Raw genomic sequence first — 24651 nt, forward strand, 5'->3', positions numbered from 1 at the left:
ATGAATGCCTTTTACAAACAAGGCTCTGGTATAAGTTCCTTATATTCCTAACTTATTTTCCAAAATATTTTTATGAGATAAATGCATGAGAATACAGATGAACACAGAGATTAAAGTGCTGGCTCTTCAGTCACATGACTAATAGTGACAGATTCCGGACCGGGTCCCAGATGCCCTCTCTTAGCTCCCAGGCTACAGTGCCTCCCTAAAGAGTTCTGGACAGGATGCTATTTCCTTAGTTCACACTCTTAAGACTTCAGTAAAAGTCAGTCTATCAGAATAAAACCTGAAGCCATCATTATATTCCACTATCTCCCCACTGCATGGGCAGCATTCTCCCAGGAAACTATACCCCCCACAATAAAACAAGGGAAAAGATCGAAAATTCACATTTCATGGAGTGGATCATAAATCAAATCATTGGCTCCTGTAGCCCACCTGCTTCAGTATACAATAAAATGAAAGGATTTTTCAAGGTCACATGGTCAGAGAAAGGACGATCTGGAATTAGGACCCATCATTTCTCATGCACAGCTGAGTTTTCGTCACCCTTCACTCGCCTCCTTTACTGAGGGTCGCCGACTCTCGTGTGATGACTTGGTCATGGTTTGGCTTAATGATGGATTATCTCAAGAAGGACTAGCATCATCCCTCTTTCCCTTCCTCCCTAAAGTGACGTTTTCTTTTGGCGCTGTAAAACATAGAACCTTAGAGGCTAAAGACATAAGTGCCCCAACTACAGCCTGAACAAAACCGATCCAGAGAGGGAACCATCAGGGAAAGGATGCAGGAAGGCCCCCAGATCCCCTGCCAGTGAGGACCGAAATGGGCAGCTGTGGTTCTCCTTTGGGCAAACCAGACAAGGGGTTTCTGGAATCTTCCACTGGAACACCAACACTGTACCCCTGGCCGGACATATGTAACCAGGGAACTTCTTGAGAAGGGGACCTCGTTCCATCCCAGATCCCTGGAATCAAAACACATTCAGAGTTTGTGCCTCTGACTTTCCTTACTAATTGCAACCCCCTCTGTTTTTTTGTTTTTTTGTTTTTCAAAAAAGCAGTCGACACAAAGACAACTTCAGAGATAGGGACAGCTAAGTAAAACACATAGACATAAGAACCAACAGTGAGATAGGCTGGGGAAACAAGCTGTTGAAGGAAATAAGCAGGAGAAGTCATGATTCCCAGCCATAAACAAATTAGAGAACATTCAGCACATTGACACCGTTTAAAGAGCTAAAATGATCAGAGCACATTTATTTTCTCAGTGTGATTTAGCCAGGTTGGAAAACAAAACCCTGAAATTAATGCCGAGATAACAGAGATGGGAGCAGAGCTTTTCCCTCTAATAATTATCTTACTATCTGTCCATCTTATGTCAACAAACATGCTGTGATTGACAGGTTAAAATGTTTAGGTTAGTCTGAACTCACATAAATCATTTTCAGTTTCTAGGATAGAGAATGTTATAAAACAAACATACGATGTTCTCTCCATCTTCCTACTTTCAACCCTTCTTCCTACCTGCCCTTCCTGTCTTTTCGGGGAGTATGTCCACAAAGCAGTAGGGTCATTACCAAGGTTATCGCCAAGCTGCTGGACACAAGTCGTGGTGACGTGCAACAAAATTCTCCCAAACAGAAGGAGAGGAAGTGCTCAGGGAGATCTAAGTGGCTCTGTATATGTCAGAAGAAATAAGTGACTTCAAGTAACTACCATAGTTCCTCCGTTTGGGGGAGAAGAAGTCTGGGTCTCCCATATCTTGACCCTTTGTTATGGAGAATCAGGGGTAATGGATGAGGGGATAATTAAGAGGAGCCCAGACTTGATTGCTAATTCACAGTGGGAAGAGAAGAATCACTCATAAAAAAGGACAGACTCCATCTGGAAGGCCAGAGAGAGGCAGAGGAAAAGAAAATGGAGAGCTTTAGGGAGAATCTTTTTCTTCCTTGGGAAATGTGGGAGGGATTCTGGTTGGTGGGCAAGAGAGTATCTGCATTAGGCGCGAATGGAGTGTTTTAGAAAATCCTGGCATGTGGAGTAAGTGGAATAAAAATATACCAATTTTTGATAGGTATCAGTAAAAAGATAAAACCATCTTTCCGAATGTCAGTTTGGGACTGGTGTTTATTTGAATGGGAGACTGCGTGGAAACAGAACAAAAGGCACGCAGATTTGTGCAGATTGCAGATATTTAATGGTCTGCTTACAATGCTTAGCTTATACGTGCTCCTTAGGCCCTCGATGACACTCTTTTGCAAGGAAATAAAACAATTATTGTGAGGATGATTATAAGCAAACTGTATGAAGACTCTAGTATCAAATAATATATGAAGAGTGACGTGGCCCAAAAAAGTACTGGGTACAGCAATTAGAAAATGCAGGTCACAGAATTTGCAGCCACTAGAAAATGTGAGGTAACATCCATTTATTCATTAACTAAAGAAATGGATTTCATGTGCCTTCTATTTGTCCAGCCCTCTCCTATGTAATGTGAGGACAGCAGTGAATAAAAGAGACAAACATCCTTTGCTTGTGGAACTAACCTAGTGGGGAGAGATATGCCATTCATAAACAAACACTTACGTATAATGTATAGAATGTCATTTGGGGGTAAGTGATAGCAAAATAAAAGAGTAAAACAAAAGGATTTAAGAACTAACAAAGGTAGGGATGACGTTCATAATTTAAATAGGGCAGTCAAGGAAGACCTCACTAACTGAAAGAGTTTAAGGTCTGAGCCATGTGAATATCTGGAGGAAAACCATTCCAGGCAGGAAGTGCAAAGGCCCTGAGGCAGGAGCTTGACAATAATTCTTGAGGAACCTACAATTTACAGAGCACTTTATAATTTTCCAAGTTTTGTTTATCCGTGTATTTCCAAATGAAAAAAGAATGTCAACTTCATGTAACTGTTGTGAAATAATTAGAAATAATGTATGAAATTGCTTAGCATTTTAGTAATTATTATGAGGAAGTAAACAATACTCTTCTTGTCATACCTGCTGGGAGATGTGTGCTGCCTTCTAAAGTCAGATCACAGAAGGACAGGCTATAGGGTAGTCTAGCTTAGTGGCAAAAAGCCACCTTAATGGTGGATGCAAATTCAAACCCTATTCCAGTATTTACAAAACACACAAATTTGAATAAATTACTCAGCATCTCTAAGTCTCTGCTTCACAATCTGTAAAATGGACCTAATGACTTCTATCCTTCAGTGTTGTTGTGAGGATTAAATAAAACACTGGAATAATGAAAAATAGTACTAACAGCTAGTATGTATTAAGTGCCCACCATTTGCTGGGCACAGTGCAAAACTGTTTCCCTGCATCATTTTATTCCATCCTCAAAAGACTAGGAAATAATATTATTATATTCTTTCCATAGATGAAGAGACTAGGGTGAGATAAAGTACCCATGGGACCCTAAAGAGTAAATTGTGGAGTCAGGATTTGAATCCAGACGTTTGAAAGCAGAGTCTGACTGGCTGATCACCATATCCTAAATCCACTTATGCTACGCCGGGCACACAATTAAAGCTCAATAAATGGCAGCAGATGGTACGGCTGGTGATCTCATCGTTGTTGTTGTTATTATTATTATTATTATTATTATTTTTATTATGCCATTTATAAGCAACTTCTCTGGAAGGGGACAAAGCACAATTTAAAATAATACTGCTGGCAGGGTTGAAGATGAATATACCCATCACCAGAGATAAATAATAAAATGATCTGCCAGCAAGACCTTTAGTTTGCAATAGTTAAAGGAATGAATGATACAAGTCATGGGATGAAAACCAGGGAAGCACATAGCTTTACTCTAGACCCAGATATTCTAAAATTGGGAACACCAAGTCTTGGAAAAAGTTTTCTTTCAATGTGGCTTAAGTCTCGTTTTTCTCAATACTACCAATAGATACACATGCAGAGTACTCAGATGCCCAGCCCTCCTCCCTGAAAGGTGGGATAAAAGTAACCCTCCCTTCACACACACATAGCATGTGCTTGCTGCCTGTTTTCCTTTTCATCCCTCAAGTAAGTTTGTACAGATGGTTTCTGAATTGACTTCTTCTTAAATAGCTCGCACTGCAAAGTTAGTTCATTCCTTCTTCTGCCATCTCTGACTAGAACTGTTTCCATGTGCTTCCTTAGTAAATTTTATTCCAAGTGGATCTTTCTATGTAACACACACAAATACACACACACACACACCACACGTACACACACTCAAGTTTATTCTGGTAAACTCCTATTCTTTCAGAGGATCAGAAGTGTGACCTTTATACAGAAGTATCATCCCAGTACTTAAAAAGTACTCAGTTTCCCCAAAAAGAAAGAGAATAAAACTCTTCCCATGGGCAAAGTTTATTTTGCAGCAGTGGCATAATATAGCAGTAAATCTTGTGCCATAAAATGAGCTTCCTAACAAGAAAAATCTATATGGGGAAGAGTATTAGAAGGGAGTTTTCCAATTGGACAAAGTATTATAGTGAGTACTTACGGCTCTTGGGAGTTTTCTGCTGCCCCGGAACTGCCCAGCCCATTTTATAGCAGGTTTCCCAGTCTCACTGAATGGCTAGACTGATAAAAATTCAATTCATTTTAGCGGGTGCTTATTTGCATATTATTAGCACACATCTACATACATGCACACTCTCGGTCCCAGGCAGTTATCTCTAGGCACCCAACTTCTAATTTAGGAGTCCAGCTCAGGTTTATCTCCCATTCTCTAATGCCATTTCCATTCTTCCACCTTATAGTCAAAGAAAAGTATCTTTAACAACAACAAAAAAATCTTTTTACAACCACAAAGGAAGGCTTTTATTTTTTACTTAGGTTCTGATATCTCAATGTCCTCATGTTCTTAACCAAGAGGATGACAAGAGGAGATAAAGGATTCCCAAATCCCAGAGCATTTTAGGATTGAACAGACCTCAAGAAAGAAAGGCACAGGTGCCTACATGGGACTTTGGGCTCAATATGCTGCTATAAGCAGCTGCTCTGAACACTGACACCTATCGGCCCTGCGCATTCACCTCTCTTCTTGTCCCTATTTCACATACACGCACCGATTTTTACTTCATGTTTCCCCTCTTAGGTTCATCTTGCAAACTAAGCATTGCTAGTCCCTCCTCCCATTCAACCTCTGCAAGCTTCTGTGGGCAAGTTAAGAAAGAGTTAACCAGTTACCAAAGCAATGTGGACTCTCCATGTGGGACCTTTATTCAAAGAAGACTGTCTTTGTGGAAGGTGGAGTTCCCACTGCACATTCCTTCTCCCTCACTCCTCCCCTCCTTCAGGAAGGTGAGAAATGGAAAGAAAAGTAGTAGCAGAGTATCTGACAGCGTCAGAAGTCAAGACGCATTAGCCCTTCATTGTCCCAAGGCCTTCCTAATGAAGTCTGTGCCTGCCGAGCGTTTCCCCTCACACAGCCTTCTTGCTGACCGTGTGGAGCAAGGCAGAGAGCTGCGGTTTTCTCAGTCAGGCCAAGGCAAGCAAGCTGGACGCCTGGGAGTGCTGAACGGCCTCCGGGTCACTTCATGGTATGCAATGAATCAGGAACTTACTTAGGTACTGATTCACTTCAGGGACTTATTAAAATGCACAAGCAATCTCCGTTGTGATTTTCATTTCCAGTTTTTTTTAAATGCCTGCGTCTGTATCCTTCATGTGGATATGTGTCTGTATGTCTTATGACGGGATGTTCACGTGACTATCAACCTCAGACAAATAATTTTGATAAAAATCTTATGTTTAGATTCAACGCAGCTTGTAAAATCCTCTCATTCAGGAGAATATTCTTCCAGAAAAAATGTTTGCCAATTTATTTTTCTCTCTCTTATGCTTGTTCTTGTTTTCCTGTGACTGTGTTTCTGCCTATTGGGTGTGTGTGCTGGGGGAGTGTTAGGAGGGGGCATAGTCAGATACACGTGCTGCAAGGAAGGAGACAGAGACTCATTGCAATGCCTAGTTTTTATGTATCAACCTGACTAGGCCACGGGTACCCGGATAATTGGTCAAACATTATTCTGGATGTGTCTTTTGGGTGTTTTTGGATGAGATCAACATTTACATTGGTAGAGTACATAAATAAGATTATCCTACTCATGTGGGTGGGCCTCATCCAATCAGCTGAGGGCCTCAACACAGCAAAAAAGCTAACCCTTCATGAACGAGAGGGAACTTCTCCTTCCCGACTAGTGAGCTGAGCTATCATCTCATTCTTGCCTTTGACCCACCTGAAATCCTGGCTCCTCGTCAATCCCTAGCCTGAAAGCATTCAGCCTGGAACTACACCACCGGCTGTCCTGGGTGTCCAGCCTGCAGACTGCGGACTTGTCACCCTCCGTGATTGCAGGAGCCAGTTACAGTCACATATATATAAGTTGGTTCATGTTTCTCTGGAGAACCCTGGTTAATACACTCAAGTTCCAGTAAAGTATCTTTAGGATCTTGGACGATTCACTAAATCCTCTCAGATTCCTTTTCTCCTTCTGTAACATGAGGGGAAAAAAATGATCAAATATCTCCCAATGATAATGAAATGAAAAAAGTATAAATTGCAGGGAGATCCTAGATGGATACACTACAGGCGCACCCATGCGGTAAAAGAAGCAATGTGTGGTTTCATCTTGCCAAACCTACCAATCTTCTAGCTCTGCCTAAAAACGGAAGACCTACCTTTCCATTATCAACAAGGCAGAGTTGTGAGCTGGCTTTAGCCACTGCAATCATTCTTACTCCTCCTGAAAACTGGCTCTTTTGGTAGAAGGGATGGGAAGGCCATTCATCAACATATTACGACAGTAAATAAAACACGGGTGATTATCATGAAATAATTGAATGTAGACCTATCTCCATTTAAAGAAAAATGGGACCCCAAAATATTTTTGAAGGACTTCAGACCCTCTTTTTAATGTTGTACTCCAACTCTTGAAGATTACAAAAAGCAGCAGAATTTCCCATTATAAGAAAAGTCTTCATTTCACTAGTTTAAAATTTTGGCAGACATAAAATTAAGCTCATTTTGAAGGAATACAATTGATTTGATGTATACAACTAAACGTGCATTCCACTTCATGCCCTAACACAATACCTGGTGCAGTTAATAATTTCCCTTGTAGTAACTGTTTGTGTGAATGAGTGAGTGAGTGGCTGGGAAGCAATACTGTGAGGTAGTGAAAACTATGGACTAAATCAGATGGATCTAGGTAAAATCTTGTCTTCAGAAATTGCTAAGTATATGACACTGAGAAAGTACTTCAAGACTCAGTCTTACTATCTACAAAATGGAATGATAAGTGAGTCTTAAAGGAGTCAGTATATTACATGCAATGTACTTGGCTTGTTTTTCTTGTATGGATCATTGAATGAATAAAGCTTCATGATTGAACTGAATTACTTGGCAGAAAGAATAATGATAATTCACAAGCCAGTGAGAACAGAAAAGGGATGAGGAAAAATGAGGGAAAAGCTAGAAGTTGCATCTTTAGATAGAAACTTTAGCACTTCCCTTTTTTTTAAACTAAATGTTGCTATTCAATAAAAAAGCAGAAGTTTCCATTATGAGAATACCCTTTGTTTCGTGAGGGCTAATCCTCCCTATCCACCATAGTTCTTGTCTAACTCAGTGCTTACTGCCATGTGCCAACTGGATTCCAGAAGATCATTCTAAAACGTGTCATTTTATCCAGATCCTCATCCACTCAAAACCCTCTGATGGTTTTGCACAGAGGGAACCCCAAAGTCCTCCAGTATGCTTTACACTGGCTGTTCCCTTGGCTGAATGCTCTTCCCCCAGTCATGTGCCTTTCTCCTTCACCTGCCTCTTGGATCTCTGCACAAATGCTCTTTTACCAGAAGCAGCTTCCCTAGCCTAACCCCCCAGCAGCTTCTAGCCTATTATCCAGTGTCATATTTCACTCTAGTACTTATTGCCACAGAATGTGCATAATGTTTATTTGGTTTTACATGTCATTACTTCCTGTCCCTCCCCCACCACCACCCACACTCAGAACGCCAGCTCTGTGACGGCAGGGACAGCATACAGTTCACTGCTGTTAATATAAAGTCTCAACAAATCTCTGGATCATAATTAGTACTCAAATTAGTACTTACTGTTGAATATATGACTGAATGGGAATAAGGGAGACAAGGAAGGAGGGAGGTATCCAGGGTGAAAGGGAAAATGTAAGGAAGGGAGGGAAGGTCATTCATTACTTGAAGATCAGCTTATTGAAAAGGCAGGCTCAGACTTCCTCTTATGCACAGATGCATGAGCTACCTGGCCCTTTAAAAACTCTGACTCTCTGATCTTTATATGTATAAAATTGCAACCCTCTAAATCCTGCTTTATTTCCCCTTATACCATATATCATTACCTAGCATATTATTTATTTATTGTACATTGTGTTTTCTTCTGTTAGAATGTAAGCTCCATGAGAATAGCGACCTTCAAGACTTTATTCAATGTATCCCCAGTGCCTAGAACCATGTCAGGTACACAGCAGATAATAAATATTCTCTCAAGGGATTGAAAAAAAAAAAAAACCTCTGACAGCTACAGTAGCAGGAAGCCAATGGCTCCCCAATGGCTCAAATGTAGCAGTCTACACCGGGTAACACGGGAAGAGCAGAGAAATCACGGGCAGATCGCTGACGTCACAGAGCAAGCCACAGAGCGAGCCACGGAGGCGGTCCAGCCTGAAAGCCGGGCCCAGTACTTGTCATCCGGATTCATCCTTCTCAACCTCAACTAACGGCTACCAGTCGTTTAACAGCATGTTACCCTCTTTACCAAACACTTCCCATCCCAGAATCTCATTTCATCTTCAGGACAGCCCTGAGAAGCAGCTGTTACAATCCCATTTTTACAGGTGACAGAATTCACTCGAGTTAGGTGACTTGCCCAATGCCACACAACTAGCACACAGCAGAGCCATCATAAGACTCCAAATGCCAAAACCTCCAAAAACCACTCCTCTGTCCTGCCTTCCACCCGCCTAGGTACCACCCCAGAAGCTGTCTTCCAAAGACTGAACCCCACGCTAATGAAACAAAAACTCCACTTTTCCTGAGACAGCCATCGATGTTCTGACATGAACGCTGTCGTTAACTGCACTTTGCAATGTATGTTAAGAACAACAACAATATACATAGTGGGATTATGAGGAATACTTCTTGCTACCGTTTTAAGACACTGAGTAGTTCGTAATTGTCATAATCCTGATTCCTTAGTTTGCTGCCATGGTACCTATAAAACACAAATGCAATAAAACAAAAGCAAACATGTTATCCCACTGACAGCGGGACTGATAGGAGATGCCAGAGACCTTCCATAGCGTGGGGAACAGCGGGGTTGAGAGAGAGGACATTCTCTGTCATTTTTATGAAAGTCTTACGTGCTGCATAGTGGATATCAGAGTTTCAGTGGATCGTACAAAATCAGCCAAAAACTACCGTTTAGAGTTTATACCATTTCTGTTGCATCAAACACTCAAATCATTTATTCTAAACATGGTAAAACTTGCTGGCTACTTTGTCCTACAATAACGAAAAAACAGTCACAACGAATCAAAGGAAGGCAGGCAGGGTGACTAATGAAATAGCTAGAAGGGAAAAGAAGAGGGAAAAATGATAATAAATATATATTCTGTGTTATCTCCTTTGCTTTGATTTGGAGGTGGAAGGTGCTATATGCTAGGAATCCAGTACTTATCGTATCATGAAACAATACTCCAGAGACAAGCTTACGTTTTCTTATCCTAAAAATAATATGAGAGTGTGGAAGGGATGAATGAGTAGAAGAACAGATGAATTTTTGTATTTCTTTATAGATTTAAATATCTTTTCTAGAATATATTCTAAGGTAGATACAATGCTGATTGAATATACATTCCCTTCATTCAACTTTCACGACGACACCCTGAAAAAGATATTGTAATAACCATTTACTGCTGAAGAAACTGAAACACAGAAAAATGAAGTGATTCACCTCCAGGTCACACTGCTGCGTAAGTGGCAGAATGTTTGGGACAAGCTATGATTTTCCCTGGTACTTCCTGCTGCTTCAAATGGATTTAGCATCTATTACTTTTTAGACAACACGACCATGAGCCTTAGACATTCGCCAACAAATTGCAAAGTTACCATACCCCCAAAGCTTACAGGAGACAAAATAAATAGTCATCTTTTCTCCCTGATAGCATCCTTTAAGGAAACAAGCAGCCAACCAACCAAACTGAAAAGTCCATCAGCCTCTTAGAAGATCTTCTCAGCTTTTTAGGCTGGATCGGACCCCTCTCATTGGCCCTTCTCTCTGTTTTCTAGAGAGTTCCAAATTGAATTAATGTCTTATCTGATCTGTCAGTGCCTTTCCGTCTTTGTGAGCAAACTTGTCAGGGTTTTCCCAACTTAAAAGGCTGCCAATCTCTCGGTAAAGTCAAAGTAGTAATTTTCTTATTCTGTTACTAGCTCCACTAGGTTAACTCAGGTTAGGAAAAATTATCACCTTGTTTTAAAAGAGCTCTGATTTCACAGGGGCCATTGTTATGCTACTTTCAGGGGCCCTGTCCTCTGGGGTCATGGCGTACAGTAGCTCATGGTGGAAGCAATGGATTAGAAGAGAAAAGTGAGATCTTCCTCCCTCTTCCTCCAAAGATCTCTGAGCCCTTGCCAAAAACGTGAGTGAACCTTCACACGGGTTTTCAAGTCAGGCTCAGGGTTTGCTCCGGTTATATGGCAATCTGATCAGTTTGACTTCATGCACCCATTGGAGTTGAGCTCGATTTTAGGTTTCTGAAGTTGACTTGGTAATTTCTAATAGATGTCAAGTACTACAAAGCTTCAGATGTGGGGCCAAAGATATTTGGACTGAAAGTTTTTGGAAAGCTGGAACTGACTCTCTTGAGAGATTTCCAGTAGGGACGGGCTCGTGTTTCTTTGCCAAGTTTACAACCCATTCCAAATCCAAGAGGGTTAGAACTCAGGCTTGGCTGGAATCTTCTGGAAGTTGAGGGGGAGTTGTTCTTTTTTATTTTCCTCTAATTTAGCAAGTCTTCTTACCTTTCAGAATTACGTCCCAAGGGAACTGTGGATAGATATTCGGTGGCTCTGAGAAAAACTCTCTTTAAGTGGCAATGTGATTTTTTAATGTTTTTGTTTTTGATCCTACACAGCCAAATTCATCTGTGTTCCCTTCTTTTCATCATCTTAGTGTGAGTGACAAAATTCTGTTAATTGGCAAAAACTCACCTCTTCATATGCCCTAGGAAATGCTTTCTTCTTCCCTGTTCAAGTCGCAGGTACCCCACTCCTCCAGGACAAGCGGTTTGTGCCCAAAGTTAATACATCCAAGAAGCCAAAGTTGTTTCTTGGCTCCAGGTGAACAAAACAAATACAATTTTGTCTAGGCCCCACTCTCCTCCCGTTTATGGAGAAGATGTCACAGCCAGGGCTGAACCCATTCATGGAATGAGGGGTAGAAAGCCAGGAGTGGCCCATATGGATGGCATGAGAGCTCTATAGGAAACAGAGGGCACCTGGAATCAGGAGACCCAGATTAAAGTTCCAGTCCTGCCACTCACTCACTGTAATTTATCATTTGCAAGTTATTTAACGACTGATCGTGCCTGTAAAAGAGGAAAAACAATACCTACTTTATTTACCTTGAGGGAAGATGATATACATGAAAGCACTACAAACACAAATAGACAAAGTTCTAGGAACTGTAAAAAGTGATTACCCTAAATTTTATAATCTGCATCCATTTTAGAGGGTATGAAATAGGATCTGTTCAGACAATGTGATGTCATTATAGGGCTTTAACGGGATGCAACTTTTAAGGAACAAAAAAACCCTGATGGCTGTGGAAAGCTTAAAAAAAAAAATCTCCTCCCCAAGCCTAACTCTCTGAGTTTCCCCCACTAAAAATATGCCCTTTAAAATAAAGAATCTGGAAAACACCAATGATGATGACTGTCCCAGCCTGGCAATAAGCAAGGCCTCACCCTTCTTATTTGGGACCAATTAATATTCACAGAGTCCCAACGTTGAAGGGATTTAGCCCCAGCATTTCATAAAACTGAAGCAATCCATCATCTAAGAGGGCAAACAGGCAACATTTCTGAGCACTTTTCCTCAAACTCCATCAGAGAATATAAGCTCACTTCCCCTCCCCAATCCTTTCCTTTTTTATGAAGTGAGACCCTTGTGGATAACTATGGTCTCGTAAGGCATTTTTGGCCAGCCAAGGTAATACCATGGCTTCAGAAATTCTCTTTAGTAGAAGCTGGCCAGTGTTCTATTGTTTGCATCTGGGACGTGGCCAGTAGAGTTCGGACATCTGCCCACTGTGCTAGTGCCTTGGGCGCCAGTGAATCGAAGCTCATTATTCCACTGGGAATTATGCCTCTATTCCCTGAAAAGGGGAGGGACTCGCCAACAGCCCTCTATCGCATCAGACATTCGGAAGCTCAAAATCCCTTCTGAGTTCCAAGTTTCATTGTGAGCTACATAGTCTGACCAAGCTGATCCATAAAGATATTGCCTGACCAATCTCACGCTTGGTCATCTCACTGGAGCTGCTATGAAGCAGGAAATTTGGGAATCCCAGTTCTAGAAATGCCTAGGATTGTGCCAATCCAAATGGTCACCACTCTCTGGCTGCTGAAACCAGAAGACAAAAAAGAAGAGTTGCTCCAGAGGCAAGGGGGTAATGCCGGCATGGGACACGACGTCGGCAAATTGCTCAGTCCTCCTGATAATTTTGCTCTTTCCCCTTCCCTTTCTTTTAATCCTATTGCAACAGATTTTTAGCCCTTTGAAAATCTCTGTAAACATCTCTATGCTCATACCCCACTTCTGTCAATAGCTAATTATGGCACATTGGAAAAGTTAAGCTAAGTTTCAGTTTCTTCACCTCAAAAATGAGGAATATATTAGCACGTGCCTTACAGGATGATGAAGACCAAAGTGCTTAGTCCAAGGGCATGGCACATAATAAGTGTTCACTTAATAGTGATGATGACGATGGTGTTTATCAAGAGCTTAGCACAGTACTTGGCATGTGATAACTTGATAAGTGATGAGAATTTTTTTAATTATTACATTATTATTTTTCTAAGGAAAAGGTGGGAAGAATCCAATTGGCTTCTTTGTTCAGGTTTATTTACAGACTATCCCCCATTGGGGTCAACACATAGCTTTAGCCAGACCTGAACCTGAGGCTTGACCTTGAAATAGCATCCTCTTTGGTGCTCCCTGACCTTGCTCCCCAGTACCACTGACCAACTTTTTAGCTCTTCAAGGATTCTACCCTGGCCTTTGGCTAGCAATAGCCAATAACTTCCCAGAAAATAAAGAGCAGGATATTGGGGTCTTTTGGCCTCTGCATCAAAGAACAGCTGGATCCAATTCAAGCCTTAACTGAAGAAAGAAAGAAAAATGGACACCCTTCCACTGGTCCTGTGTCAGCCATTATAGCTATGTCTCTACCACCTGTAGGAACAGATTCAAATCCAGTATTTTTATCAAGGAAAAAATCTGCCAGCAGAGTATAAGCTATGACCCAGTGAGAAACCAATCCCACTGGGAATTGGTTGACAATACCTTCCTAGGATGTTGCAGCAAGGAGTGGCCTTTGGAGTCAAGGATTCTAGGTTCAAAGCTCGACTTTGCCCCTTACTTTGGGCAGCTTTGTTTATCCGTTCTGAGCTCCACATTCCTTATTTTACATAAAGAGGGAGAATAATCATCGCGTAATATCTGGGAGGGCAACTCTTAAGATTTTAATGAGCTCCTGTTCGCTGAAGCACACAGCGCAAGCTGCAGTACTTAGTAAGTATTCAACATATGTCGGTATGTGTTCATTTCCTTCCTCCCCTTCAGAACTTTCCTGAGTATGTTCAGAGTGACTACGATGGTGACAGATACACAGTAGACACTCAGTAAATGATACTTCCGTAAAAGGCAGTGAGGAGTCCTGAGCCCTATGTTCCCTGGGAGTGATATTCGCCTGAGTGTCAGAGGGTAGCTGAGAACCAGTAAGAGAGCAATGGCTCTTGAGTTTCTCAGCCCATTGTTCCTCCATTTCAGCTTGCAAATTACTGCCACCGCCTGCTCATTACTTCAACTCCTCCTTCCTCTTCCAGAATCCAATAGCTCACTTGCCTGACCTTGAGCATCTCAGGGAAGCCCTTCCCACACCCTCTGGGGAGTCTGCAATACAGCCCAGATGCTCGCAAAGATTAGAAAGACTTTTAAGTCTAGTCTAAAAAAAATAGTCCTGTCCTTTGTCTCAGGTCATTATTTCTTCTTTTACCAATTTTAGAGAATGCAGTTTCCCAGTCTTCATTTATATTTCACTGAGGGTATTTGTAGATCGTCAGCCTATATGTCAAGTCTCCTGCATGATTACACTACATAAATTCAATTTCTACTTATAAGCTGAAGCAGCTACAACTAGAATAGGAATTGAACACATTACTAGTTTTGAAGGCAAACAAACTCATTTTTCTAACTCGGTGTCTCTTTGGATAAAACATTATCCTCAATCTATAAATTAGAATTCTAATGCTGCAGGAACTACCTCACTTTGGAGGCAGGAAAAGTAAAGAGCTTAATTCAAGTGGTCCTTTCTTGCTAATGGCAGGATCCGGACTCCCACACAAGTGGCCTGGTTCTCAGGTCAGGTGTCTCTTGACTACCGTGTGATACCCAACCCAGAAGGGTCACCCAAAGTTAAAACCTCTCTGAATCATACACAAACCCCTTGGCATATGGGCTCCTGCTAAGATCTGCTTTCCCTGCACCCTGGACTACGTCCCATTCCTCCCTAGGGGAAAATGTCCTACGGTCTTTTCTCTACTCCCTGGATGACCTGCACTTTCCACCTAAGGAATCCACTTGCATCCTCTAATGTCCAACTCAAAGGTTGCTTTTTCTTCTGTGACGCTCCCCAACATCCTCAGAAAAATCAATCTCTCCTTTACTTGTGTTCTAACAGAATTTTGTATATGTCATATTTATAGAAAATGGTGCATTGATTTATAGCTATTTATCTCCCCACTAGGTTGTGAATGGTTCAAGATGAGGAATTATACTTTATATCCTTGTGTCCACAGCTCTCCAAAGAATATGACACATAGTAAGCCTTAATAACTTGTTTTTTTGCTTTGTTTAAAGAAAACTTTCTTGTTAGTTGCATGAGGTGAATAATAATGCACTTGTGAGGAGTAGAACTAATTGATTCTGATCAACATCTAAATATGTCTTAACTTCTGTGGATACCTGGAATTTCTAAGAACTAGAAGTACTAAAAAGTAATAATAATAATTGGAAAACTTCGCCCGAAGGGTTGGATAACTTTGTGCAAAGAAACTGAGAGAAAGTTCATGAAATCAGAGCACCAAATTATTCTTTAAGGTAGCTGAATTTTTTTAATCTTAAAAATTCCAGAATTTTCCACCTTTGAAAAAAAAAATCCCTACTTCTGATGACATATATGCCAACATTTTAATATCAAATAAAGTAAAATCAAATTGTAACAAGATAAAAACTTACTGTTTTAGAAAGAAAAATAAATCTAGAACACAAACCTCCAATTATTTGAGTCTTTTATCACAAAATGATAAAGTCCTCCAGCTATATTAAAATACTTCAATAACAGCTCTTATAGTAGAATTCTTTAAAAAGCAGTTTGAACTCTAAACTCTGTTCCCATTCTTAGGAGATACCATGGAATTTCTCAGTTCTCTTGTATTCTTTAATATTTTCTATTTGATTCAGTTCTTCAGCAGAAATAGATGGGTATTGCAAGCATGGCAAGTGGCAGAGAAGCCATGAAATACTAATGATGAATGACAAAGTTACCCTCTAAAATACTACGTACCTCTATAGGCAAATTCTTAGATATGGGGACATTGTGAGGAGTCGGTCCACTGCAACCCCCGATCCTCCATGTGCCCTTGGACTAAAAGGGCCACCACTTCAGCTGTATTCTGTTTCCAACTTAGCCTGCCCTGGTATTAGATCTAACTGGTATTCCGAACCATCTTTGGTTATTATTGGTACCAGACAATAGATTCTACCAATCCGGTTATGCTGTGCTACATGATATATTCAGAAAGCTGAAAATGTAAACAGTTCTAATGCACCTAATACACATCAACTCTAGAATGATGCAGTAAGAGAAGCCTCAGGTGTGTATTTTGTCATAAGAACAGAGCACGAATACCTTTCAGCACATACTAGAAAGAGAGAAAGCAGAACAGAATCCTTACATGTTGAAAGGAGCTCGAGGTAGGAGCTACAGAGGTGAAAGTTATTTGACATGAATGCTGCTGTTATGATTTAAGTTCTGCATGAACTTATCTTACCTTCAAGACCAAGGAGAAGCAGGAGACGTGGCCGCTCATGGGTAGAACCGTTCCTCAGATCACAGTCATGACCGTCTAGGCCAGAAACAGAAATAAAAGTCATACTGAGATGGTTGCTGTGCATTTGTTCAAACTCCGTGAAGGTTTTCAAACAACTTGACCCCAATAGCCAATACCTGGCCAGAAAGACACGTTCATTCTGACACATCTAGTCGAATTTGGGTTTCTTCGACATCTCCCCCCAGCCTTACCAGAAAGAAATGTTTTGTCTTGTTCTTGTGTCTGTACCCTCCTTAGGTTCCTTCCTATTTGCACAATTACAAGGCACATAAATAGTGAACTGGACTGGCTACTCTCCAGTAAAGAGCTGAAGGGACAAATCAAAGGAAACCACGTGTTAGGATGACCTTGGACCCTGCCAAGGAGACTGGCAAGAGAGGGCAGCATGGCTGAAACTCCCTCTGCCCATCTGACTGACTGGAGGCTGAATCTCAGTCCTTCCCTTCATGTCTTTATGCCTCAGATTAAGATGAAAATTATTAAGGTATCTAGCTCACTCCCTGACACAGCTGGCATTTACACACATTGTTTTGTATCATGTTGCTGTATACTTATTTATAAACACACTACTTTTCCATTTTTCCATGTATATATTTAAATGTATATTTGCTATTATATACAATAGTTATTATATTTGAGCTCCAATTAGGTGTGAAGCTCGAACAAATTATGAAAAAAGCAGAAAAATAACATACGAAGGAGGTCCTTCCTTTCCTGCAGGTTGTAAACAGTCGGAGAAATATATGATCCACTAAAAACATTACCAAAATAATTGATAAGACAGGCCAGTTTTCCCTAGAAAGCCCTGATTTATATGTATTGTCCCACCATACTTACTAACATCTCCCTTTTTATGAATCAGGTCCTGACTTGATCAATTAAATGCTCACACACTTAATGGCCACATGTGATGGGATAAACCTATAGAGAAGGAAACGTACTCAAGGGCATCCCCTCCTCGGGGTTGGAGGCAGGGTGGAAGGGCTTCCCAGGGTTGGGCAAGATCTAGGCCGAGGAGCAGAAGTAGCTGTGGCAAAAACACGGCAGAAGCATTGTCAGGAACACCAATTCCAAAAGGTCAGAATAGTGACTTCAAAGATAAACATATAGGAGGCTATGAAGAGTCCAAGAGATACTAAAATATAGTAGGATCGTGCAGGTCAAAGGAGAAAACTGCAAAGGGCTGTCCCTGGATAGATCGGTTAGTGGCAAGGTCACCGGGGCTCCAACACTCTGCACCACTGTATTTATGGGCAATAAAAGCCAAGGACGGTGTGCTGTTTCATGGGATGTACACGATGGGAGGACATGCCACGAATGCGGAGAGCTGTGGACAGAGAGAATAAAGGGTCTGCTTTAGTGGGTGGCCCTTGGGGACCTCTATTTACAACAAACTACCACTTTGTTCACCGTGCTCTCCTTCCAGACCTCAGGTTCCATCTGGCTACGGATCCTGAAGCACGCGGCACCCAGTTTGCCCCTGAGGTTACACCTCAGCAGAACAAGCCCAGAGTGGAGCACCACATGCCCAGAGTCCATTTCCAAACCTCTTTGCTATGTCGCATTCAAGGCCGGGTTTGCAGAGATTTCTGTGAGATTTTTTTACTCTCCTTGAAAAATATAAAATCTTTCACCAGCGTATTTTTCTCACTTGGTGAGGCAATGCTGGGCCTCCTTGTTGTTTTTCACTCTAAGACCTTTCTTACTTTCTTTCACTCAATCTCTATCATTTTTATTTACAATAACAAGGGAGTAGCTGAGAACAGAGAAATCAGCCCCTGACATGTTCTAAACAATGGGATGGAAACTGAGTGTAGTAGCCCTTTGAAATCTAGTCGAATGTGAGAGAGACACCATACTGCAAAGAGACAAACCTGTGTGCTACACAACAGGGAATTAATTTAGGAAGATTCCATTTCTCAAAATCTCCTATTCCTAGGACTCAGCATGATATGAAACAGGGTCTAAGGAATGGGTGGTTGCCTACAGTGATGACAGGAACTCAGTGTTGTGAAAGAAACCTGCTTTGAAAGATCTTGATCAAGAATGTGTTGTACACCCAGCAAGGAGAGTGGTGCCCTGATTCAGAGAGGGGCTTCCTGAGGAAAGGTCTATGAGGAGTGAGCAAATGCGGGACTCAAATCAGGCTTTCCATTTGTATACTGTGTAACCTCAGACAAGTGTCTCAAGTTGTCTGAGACTCAGGTTCCTCATCTGTAAAACGGGAACAATAGTACCCACCTCATAAGGTTATATTCAAAGTAAATATATTAATATTTATAAAGTACTTAGATCAATCCCTGACACTGTGTTCTTACCAATAACAGTAACAAAAATCTATCAATAATTGTTGCTCAGGGATGTTGCAACCTACTCTAAAAATCTCTAAAAATTCAAAATCTCCATTTCTCTGTCTCCTGCTATGTTTCTTCTACCTACTTCCAATCTTCCTAAAACCAAGTAGAATGTGTAACTCTTACAGTAAAACTACCAATTCAAAATGCATGCACAAAAGAATTCACAATATTCTACATGTACATATAGAAGATATACCTACATGTACACCAAGCCCCTCTGTGACCCGGACATGTACGTAGGTGGAGATGGGAAAGCCGAGACATTATAGGGAGCTAAGCAAGGTCAGAGTTTATCTTTATATCTCTTTGTCTCAGTTTAGAGAAAGAGAAAGAGCCCAGCTTCCAGACAGCCATGAAAACAAAATAAACAGGCATGTAAATGAGATGTGTCTTGGATGTAGTTTTGTGTATATTGGCAGGAAGAGCAGTGAAACTTATGAGTCTACTTTCTTATTCTTTTTTCTCTCTTCAATCCCTCTCAGTGCCAAAGGAGTTATTTTTAAAAGCCTGGGTTCATGTTTTTGATCATAATGTTATGGCAAAAGGGCAGATGACCTTTACATTTAGGCAGTAGCTGTTATACAATCAGCAAACTCCAAACTCCACATGGGAGCATTTCACGTTTGTCACCTGTAATTTGGGTATTCTACCATTTTTTGCCAACCCTCACCCCCAACCCGCCGTCACCCAGTTAAACAGCAGTTACCAACCCTGAACTACTTGAGACAGTAATTTATTCCTGAATTTATTAGAAGAGCATATACTTCCTACCAAGTTCTGCCACAGCATCATTCCAGGCCCAGTCTGGTGCACACTAATACGTAGAGATAAGGGAGTTAAATCATTACGGCCCATGCAGGAGTCGGTCCAACTTTGTGCACCAGGCTTGAGAGGGAATGCGACAGCTGGTAGTGTTTCTATGTAAGACCTATAGGATAAAGAGATGACCTAGAGAAGTGGCCATGCGAGGGGCGATTCCACTTGACCAAAAGACCTGAGCTTGTAACTCCGTGGGTTCACATCAACGAGAGGAGTTTGGAATCCCATGATTTATTAAGTGTCTAATTCTTCAGCATTTCAATTCTTATTTTGGATCATTCTGTGAGGTTATCAAGTTTTGGGCCAACTTGCCTAGAGGGAAGAATGATAATTTCTGACAAACAACAAAAACCAATGCTGACTTTGTATGTTTAAGACACTAGTGTTTTTCTTAGGGAAGGGGAAAAAAAACTGAATTACTTCTGCGGCCTAGTATTTCTTCAGCCCTTACCTGAGAGACCAGTGAAAGCATTGTCTACATTATTCCAAGTTTTGACAGAAAACTGAAAAACTTAGTAAATATTCCAAATATTTTTCTTTCCACAGCATTAAACAACTTGGAGAAAACTCACCAAGCCACTAACTAAAATTCTCTATTTTCTTTGGCTATTTAGTGGTGGAGAGTCTAAAACTGTTCATTAAGATATATTCATATAAAAATATATACCAGGGAAAAGGAATGTGTGCTCATGAACATTTATCTGATCTTCATTTCTAGCTTTTTTGGTGTAAACAAACTGAAATTTCCAATTCCCCAATCTCGGCTCCAATAATGGTATTATGCAGTGAAAACTGCATTGAACAAAACCGGTATCAAACTAGATGTGATCTACCCAAGAACCAAATGTCTCTTAAGTTCACAGCGGGGGGGGGGGGGTTGGGGGTGTCCAATCATATCCCTAAAGAGAGTGAAAACCAGTAATGTTCAAAATTTGTATTTCTTTATTTGCCTCAACAGAAAAACTGTTTGAGACCTGTGTTAGAATAATTAACATAAGCTTCTCAAATAAACAACCTCTGAATATTAATGGCTTAGCCCACACGGATTTACTTCTCATACATGCAACATCTACCACGGCTGATTCGGGGTACCTCTCCCTCCAACGGCTCAGGGATCTGGAAGCCTTCTTCCCCGTGGCCCTGCTATCCGGGAGCCCCTTGCCTCCGTTTGCTTCCAGCTGCGCAGATGGTGATGAGAGAGAAATCCAGCATTGGAAAGCACGCAGAACAGCCATGAATATGGTAACGAAACTGAATTGCTTGAAATGACACCTGTCTAGGGGTCATGACTTCTGAGCCTCGCTGGCTTTAGAATTTCATCCGCAAAACAACCCGTTACACAACTGCTGGATCTTTATAAATCACACACACTCCTTTCAAAGGGTAAAGAATTAGACAAGTGGGCAGGCCGTAACACAACTTCTGAAGCCTGATTTACTGATGAAGAGTGAATATAAATCACTTGCGGTAAAACCAACCATCACATGTCTAACAAATGATTAAGCAATCTCTCTGCAAATGTCTTCCCCCCACTCTTCAACCACCTAAGATAAATGAATATGCATGAAATAGCAAAGCTTTTAAATGGCCCTTTTGCAATAATAAAGTAATGGAGTTTCTTAAAAACAAAACAGACCCCCCCAGTGAAATTGCTGTTAAACTGCACATCACCATAGTGAGATTTACCGTAATTACAGCTCTGATCCTTCCAGAAATGGAATCTTAGGCGAGTCAAATCAGGACTCGCCTGATGAGCCCTAGTTAGGTAATCTGTGTGACAGACCCCTGCCATCTCCTAAAGGAAAGTAACTTTTCAATAACCAACTGCCTTTCTGCCTAATACAACTTCCTTATTTTTGCTTCCTTCTGTCTATAAAAGTACAGCTCCTTCGAGCTCCTTTCTATCTGCTGGACTGGATGCTGCCCGATTAGAATCAATTTTTGCTCATATAAACATCTAAGATTTTTCATGTGCCTCAGTTTACCTCGTACTAGTTCTGGTGTCAGAAGTCTCCTGACAGCCCCCAGGAGCAAAGAGCAGTAAGGCGTACCTGCTGAGCCCGGGAGCTCCTTGCTGTCTGCTGCGTCTGGGGGCTGTGGGGAATCCACCTCGGATCCACCCTCTGCAGGTTTTGCATTATGAGCTTCCAGACTTCATTTTGGCGTTTCTTTCTCCAGACTGGGACTGACCTCAACAACCGGATGCCTGGTCCGACACGACTGGGTCTGACATCAGACTGGGTGCGACATCAGACTGGGTCTGACTTGGAAACCTGACTCTTGTGGGGTAGGACTGGATCTGGGACAGACAGGTCTGACTCAGAAATCAGACTGGATCAGAGGTTGGACTGGGTCCAACTCAGAAACCAAACTGGATCTGGGGCCTGACTAGGTCCAGTTAAGAAACCAGACTGGATCCAGGTGGGACTGGGTGCGTCTTAAGCTGGACTGGGTTCACTGTGAGGCCTCAGATGAATAAAATTTTGTTTTAAGGCTGAACAGGTAGGTTGCCTTACGAAATATAATCTTGAGTTACAGTGGAGAACTTTGAATTATCTTAGACAAGCTGAGCAATATATAAGGCGCTCTGGAGAAAAAGGGGTCTCAGCCAAGTTGCTCACTATTAAAAGGAAAAATTATTTTTTTCTCCTGTCCATTTTCTAGTGACCAGAATGAAAACTGCTAAGACATCCCACTTGCTCCAGAGCCAGCAGAGAGGATCCTGGGAAATCTGGGAAAAAACCAGCATAGGGTGAGAATACTTACCACACTCAAAACTCTTATCTGTAGTGCCTGGTCACAAGGGAAAAGTAAAATTTCATGTTACCTCCACTTTTCCAAATTCAGATCATTAGGAAAAAGCACTTCTAAGAATTAGAACTTTGAACTGTGACTTGTGAATTTGCTTTCAGATACCCTTTGGTGGTCAATCCCTTCTCTTTCAAGGACAGCTGTTACCTTCTTTTTTTGTCTCATTTCATATCCTGAGAACTTGGCTTGACAGCTATCAGGTTGGGGGTCCCAAAAATATGACTGGACAGAAATGTGGGCTGGACCTCTTTGCAGCTAGGATCCTACCAACTACAACCAACTCTCAGGGAAGCTGTCTTCCATTCCTTTGGTCATCTGTGGGAGTGGCTCTGGATCGTGGACAAGCAGTATCTTTTGCATCCTCTTTGGGAATGCCTCTTGTGTCCATTGGGTTGTTCACTAGTACCAGTAAAAGTTTATCCCCCTGCTGAAACCCGACAAGATATTCGAAAGGTTTTTGTTTGGTTGGTTTTAGTAGCTCTATTGTCAGAAATTGGCCAAATTGGAAGTTGCTACTATTTAGGGCCTGATAGGAATTTTTTTTAGGTCTTCTCCTCCAAGCTAGAATGAAACTATGTGCCCAGAGGAAAAGAAAAACATTCTGAAGCCTTTGTGGAAGGATTTATTAAAACCTTCCAAAGACACACAGCTCTGATCTAGAAATAGGAATTATTTGATTTTCATATTAATTGAAGATCATCTCCCTGATATAAAGAAGTAAATTGAAGATAATATAGTGAATGGGTGAGTCAGCACCTTACCTTTACAATATGTTTGATCAAACCTCTGTCATTTAGTTTCACAACTTTCTGTTTGAGCCGCCCCCCGACCCCCAGGTTAAAAAACATTTATTCATTTCTCTAACCTCTAAAAATGAGAATTTAGAGTATACCTTTACTTTTTCCACCTACCAGTTCACCACAAGCAAGCTCATACACAAACACTGTAGGTCAATTCCAGTCCTCCGGGAAAAATGACACCAAGAAAGAACTTGAAGTATGGAAGACTTAGTGGATGGAAGACAAGGGGAAATGAAGCAGGAGAGAGCATTCTGACACAGGTCTGACTCCTAGAAATGGAAAGGGAGAAGCAAGCACCTCAGACTGTAATGCAGCTCTGAGATATCTTAGTAGGCTTATGGACAGCCATGCAACAAAGAGAATTCTGGAAGAAATGGCCCATATATAGCCCCCCTGCCAGTCACTAGAGGACTGCAGCCCACGGAGAGCGTGGCTTCACGTGAATGCTACGGCGGATTCCAAAGGCATGCTCAGATACATGGGACACTCCCACTTTATTTACTGAACAATTTTATAAGCACGGTTTAGCTTTTGTATCATTTTATACACACACAGATTCATTCAATAAGAAATTGATGGAATTGCTTCTCTCACCTGTATTAAATAATTGGTTTCAATTCCCATTTCCAGCCTTTACACTATGTTTTTTTTCCATCCAGGTAATTTACCTCTAATATTTCTATCATAGATCTAAGAAGTTTTATCAAATATGTACAGAGATAGCTCATATTCTTTATATCTTCACATCTGAGAAAATCTTGTTGCATTTGCTCATGAGTGACTACATGGAGTGTTATGGAATATTTGAATCTTGCTTTTTACCACTCCAAACCCTGTAGAAATTCTCTATTTACCAATTAATGTTAAGTATTACTAAAACGGAAAGGCTTACTTTTGTTCCTTTGTACATGATCTAAATGTTCTGCTTGAACATGTAGAGAATTTGTTTTAAATCCTTGAACTGCAAATGGTTCATCAGTGTACATTTGCATGTGAGCTCTTCTCTTTTTAGTGTGGTTTTCAAATTGATCTCACCTGGAAATTGAAAAGTCTCATTATTTATAGATTTGGACCTCCTTTTTTAAAGCAGGAATTATTTCTTATATCTATCCAATAATCTAATAGTCACCTCTATACCCGTTATTTAGGTACTTAGCCTAAATGCAGAAGTTCTGGTGCTATTACTTTTTTTAGCTATAATATACTGGAAATAAGTGTTCTTATGCTTGCCAATATCAGTGTAAAAGTCCTAAGAGCTATTTTGCTAACCATACTATTAAGCCATACTTTTAAAGCATTATCTTGAAATTTGTCACCCCATTCTGTACATCTATTTCCTACCCAGTCTCAAGTACTCCTCTGGGAAGCAAAATGAGGTCTCTTAATCATATGTATTTTATTAAGTGTCTAATAGACTATAGGAG

Source organism: Manis javanica, chromosome 4 (genome assembly GCF_040802235.1).
Source record: "Manis javanica isolate MJ-LG chromosome 4, MJ_LKY, whole genome shotgun sequence".
NCBI classification, from domain to species: domain Eukaryota; kingdom Metazoa; phylum Chordata; class Mammalia; order Pholidota; family Manidae; genus Manis; species Manis javanica.